This window comes from Arachis hypogaea, chromosome 11 (assembly GCF_003086295.3).
Source record: "Arachis hypogaea cultivar Tifrunner chromosome 11, arahy.Tifrunner.gnm2.J5K5, whole genome shotgun sequence".
In the NCBI taxonomy this organism is placed as follows: domain Eukaryota; kingdom Viridiplantae; phylum Streptophyta; class Magnoliopsida; order Fabales; family Fabaceae; genus Arachis; species Arachis hypogaea.
Genome location: NC_092046.1, coordinates 131327292 through 131332215, shown reverse-complemented (window position 1 = coordinate 131332215; position 4924 = coordinate 131327292). Strand labels below are relative to the sequence as shown.

Sequence of the window (4924 nt, the reverse complement as noted above, 5' to 3'; positions counted from 1 at the left end):
CAAAAATGTATTGGCGTGGCACACCAGAGCTGGGCGTGGCACGCTGGTAAAACATTCCAGAGAGCAACAATGAAGACCATCAAAGGGGCGTGGCACGCCAGAAGCTGGGCGTGGCACGCCAACTCATTACCTAGAAGAGTCATCACTAGGGCGTGCCACTTTGTATCGAAGGCGTGGCATGCCAGCTCCAGAATTCACTTGGGCGTGCCACTTGAGGATCAAGGCGTGGCACGCCAAGCCTAAGAGACCCACAATTGAATGGGCATGCCACTTGAGCAACATGGTGTGGCACGCTGGTACAAGAATCCAGAGAAGGGGTTGAAGGCTAATGAGGTCTGGGCATGCCACTTGAGCAACCAGGCGTGGCACGCCAATGAACAAGAAGGCAAAGCAAAAGATGGGCGTGTGATGAGCGGATAATTTATACGCTTTTTGGCATTGTTTTTATATAGTTTTTAGTATGATTTAGTTAGTTTTTACTATATTTTTATTAGTTTTTAATTAAAAATCACATTTATGGACTTTACTATGAGTTTGTGTGTTTTTCTGTGATTTCAGGTATTTTCTGGCTGAAATTGAGGGACTTGAGCAAAAATCAGATTCAGAGGTTGAAGAAGGACTGTAGATGCTGTTGGATTCTGACCTCCTTGCACTCAAAGTGAATTTTCTGGAGCTACAGAACTCCAAATGGTGCGCTCTCAATTGCGTTGGAAAGTAGACATCTAGGGCTTTCCAGAAATATATAATAGTCCATACTTTGCCCAAGTTTAGATGACGCAAACTGGCGTTCAACGCCAGCTCTCTGCCCTATTCTGGAATTAAACGCCAGAAACAGGTTGTAAAGCAGAGTTAAACGCCAGAAACAGGTTACAAACTGGCGTTTAACTCCAATAAAGAACTCTCTATGTGAAAGCTTCAAGCTCAGCCCAAGCACACACAAAGTGGGCCCCGGAAGTGGATTTCTGCATCATTTACTTATCTCTGTAACCTTAGTAACTAGTTTAGCATAAATAGAACTTTTTACTATTGTATTGGGAGTTCCATTTTCCCTATTTTCGAATTCATATGCCATTTAGAGAGGCTGGCCATTCAGCCATGCCTGGACCTTGTTCTTATGTATTTTCAACGGTAGAGTTTCTACACACCATAGATTAAGGTGTGGAGCTCTGCTGCTCCTCATGAATTAATGCAAAGTACTACTGTTTTTCTATTCAATTCAAGCTTATTCCTATTCTAAGATATTCATTCGCACCCAAGAACATGATGAATGTGATGATTATGTGACGCTAATCACCATTCTCACTTATGAACGCGTGCCTGACAACCACTTCCGTTCTACATGAAGAAGAGATAGAATGAGTATCTCTTAGATATCTAATACAGGGGACCGAGTCCGAGATATTAGAGTCTTCGTGGTATAAGTTAGAACCCATGGATGGCCATTCCTGAGATCCGGAAAGTCTAAACCTTGTCTGTGGTATTCCGAGTAGAATCTGGGAAGGGATGGCTGTGACGAGCTTCAAACTCGCGAGTGCTGGGCGTAGTGACAGACGCAAAAGGATTGTAAATCCTATTCCAGTATGATCGAGAACCGACAGATGATTTGCCATGCAGTGACAACGCATTGGGCCAATTTCACAGAGAGGACGGGATGTAGCCATTGACAACGGTGATGCCCAACATAAAGCTTGCCATGGAAGGGAGTATGAAGGATTGGATGAAAGCAGCAGGAAAGCAGAGGTCCAGGAGGAACAAAAGCATCTCTACACGCTTGTCTGAAATTCTCACCAATGAATTACATAAGTATCTCTATCCTAGTTTATATTTTAATTATATTTTAATTATCAATTCAATATAACCATTTGAATCTGCCTGACTGAGATCTACAAGGTGACCATAGCTTGCTTCAAGCCGACAATCTCCGTGGGATCGACCCTTACTCACGTAAGGTTTATTACTTGGACGACCCAGTACACTTGCTGGTTAGTTGTGCGAAGTTGTGACAAAGTGTGATTCACGTTTGAGAGCACCAAGTCTTTGGCGCCATTGTTGATGATCACAATTTCTGCGCACCAAGTTTTTGGCGCCGTTGCTGGGGATTGTTCGAGTTTGGACAACTGACGGTTCATCTTGTTGCTCAGATTAGGTAATTTTATTTTAATTTTAAGCTTTTTGTTTTTGTTATTATTCTATTCTTGAAAATTTTCAAAAAAAATAATTTTTTTTCAAAAAAAAAATAAATTATTCTATGTTATTCAGAATTTTTAAGAATGAATTCTAGAGTTTCATGAAGCATGTTGAAGCCTGGCTGGCTGTAAAGCCATGTCTAATTCATTTGGAATGGGGCTTCCACTTATCAGCATAGAATGAAGTTGGATGAAGTATCAGCTGTTGTATGTCTGATTTGTATCTGCTAAAGCTTGGCTAGCCATTGGCCATGTCTAGTGTTTTGGACCGGAGCTTTCACTGAAAGCTTGGCTGGCTAGTAAGCCATGTCTAATTCCTGGACTGGAGCTTTAGACTAACAGTGCAAGATTCCTGGAATTCCTATTAAAAATTTTGAAATCCTTATTTTTCTCTTTTCAATTAATTTTCGAAAATCCAAAAAATTTTTTTTTATAAAATCATAAAAACCAAAAATTTGATGTTTCTTGTTTGAGTCTTGAGTCAAACTTTAAGTCTGGTGTCAATTGCACGCTTTTATAATTTTCTTTAATTTTCGAAAACTCATCATATGTTCTTCATGATCTTCAAGTTGTTCTTGACAAGTCTTCTTGTTTGAACTTCATATTTTCCTGTTTTGTGTCTTTTGTTGTTTTTCATATGCATTTTTAATTTGTTATTGTCTAAACATTGAAAATTTCTAAGTTTGGTGTCTTGCATGTTTTTCTTTTCTTAAAAATTTTCAAAAATAAGTTCTTGGTGTTCATCTTGACATTCAAAGTGTTCTTGATGTTCATCTTGACATTCATAGTGTTCTTGCATGCATCATTTGTTTTGATCTAAAATTTTCATGCATTAAGTCTTTTTGATGTTTTTCTCTATCATCATTAAAATTCAAAAATAAAAAAAATTATCTTTCCTATTTCACTCATAATTTTCGAAAATTTGAGTTGACTTTTTCAAAACTTTTTAAAATTTAGTTGTTTCTTATGAGTCAAGTCAAATTCTCAATTTAAAAATTCTATCTTTTTCAAATCTTTCTCAAAAATCAAATCTTTTTCATTTTTCTTTCATAAATTTTGAAAATTTCAAAATGATTTTCAAAATATTTTTCGTATTTCGTTTCATAATTTCAAAATTTTTACTAACAATTAATGTGATTGATTCAAAAATTTTAAAGTTTGTTACTTGCCTATTAAGAAAGGTTCAATCTTTAAATTTTAAAATCCTATCTTTTTGTCTCTTGTTAGTCAAGTAATCAACTTTAATTTTCAAAATCAAATCTTTTTAAATTTCTTTTTCAAATCTTTTTTCAAAATAAATTTCAATCAAATCTTTTTCTAAATCAATTTCAAAATCTTTTCTAACTTATTATCTTTTCAAAATTTGATTTTCAAATCTTTTTCAATTAACCACTTAACTTTTTGTTTGATTCTTATCTTTTTCAAAACTACCTAACTAACTCTCTCTTTCTAATTTTCGAAAATCCCTTCCCTCTTTTTCAAAATTCATTTTTAATTAATTAATTATTTTAAATTTTAATTTAATTTAATTTCAATTTTTAATTTTCGAATTTTGACTTTAATTTTTATTTCTTATTTTGTTTAATTTTCGAATTCTCTCATCTCTCATCTCCTTCTATTTATTTATTCATCTACTAACACTTCTCTTTCACTCAAGAATTCGAACCTATTCCTCTCCCCTGTGTTTGGATTCTTATCTTTTTCTTTTTCTATTCTTCTCTTCTACTCACATCAAGGAATTTCTCTACTGTGGCAAAGAGGGTCCCTATTATTTTCTGTTCTCTTCTTTTTTATATGAGCAGGAACAAGGACAAAAATATTCTTGTTGAAGCTGACCCAGAACCTGAAAGAACTCTGAAGAGGAAGCTAAGGGAAGCTAAAGCACAACTCTCTGGAGAAAATCTGACAGAAACTTTCGAAAAAGAAGGAGATATGGCCGAAAATAATAATAATGCAAGGAAGATGCTTGGTGACTTTACTGCACCAAATTCCAATTTACATGGAAGAAGCATCTCTATCCCTGCCATTGGAGCAAACAATTTTGATCTTAAACCTCAATTAGTTTCTCTGATGCAACAAAACTGCAAGTTTCATGGACTTCCATCAGAAGATCCTTTTCAGTTCTTAACTGAATTCTTGCAGATCTGTAATACTGTTAAGACCAATGGGGTTGATCCCGAGGTCTACAGGCTCATGCTTTTCCCGTTTGCTGTAAGAGACAGAGCTAGAATATGGTTGGACTCTCAACCTAAGGATAGCCTGAGCTCTTGGGATAAGCTGGTCACGGCTTTCTTAGCCAAGTTCTTTCCTCCTCAAAAGCTTAGTAAGCTTAGAGTGGATGTTCAAACCTTCAGACAGAAAGAAGGTGAATCCCTCTATGAAGCTTGGGAGAGATATAAGCAACTGACCAAAAAGTGTCCTTCTGATATGCTTTCAGAATGGACCATCCTGGATATATTCTATGATGGTCTGTCTGAGCTATCAAAGATGTCACTGGACCATTCTACAGGTGGATCCATTCACCTAAAGAAAACACCTGCAGAAGCTCAAGAACTCATTGACATGGTTGCTAACAACCAGTTTATATACACTTCTGAGAGGAATCCTGTAAGTAATGGGACGCCTCAGAGGATGGGAGTTCTTGAAATTGATGCTCTGAATGCCATATTGGCTCAGAACAAAATATTGACTCAGCAAGTCAATATGATTTCTCAGAGTCTAAATGGAGTGCAAGCTGC

The 4924-nt window shown here is 36.4% G+C and overlaps 1 non-coding gene across 1 annotated transcript; it reads right to left on the bottom strand.

The window, feature by feature from the left end:
- Window positions 1-4511: 4511 nt before the first annotated feature.
- LOC112726133 (small nucleolar RNA R71) lies at window positions 4512-4619 on the bottom strand. Its single transcript, XR_003165199.1, has one exon. It is a non-coding gene; the product is annotated as a small nucleolar RNA R71 (small nucleolar RNA).
- Window positions 4620-4924: the final 305 nt, after the last annotated feature.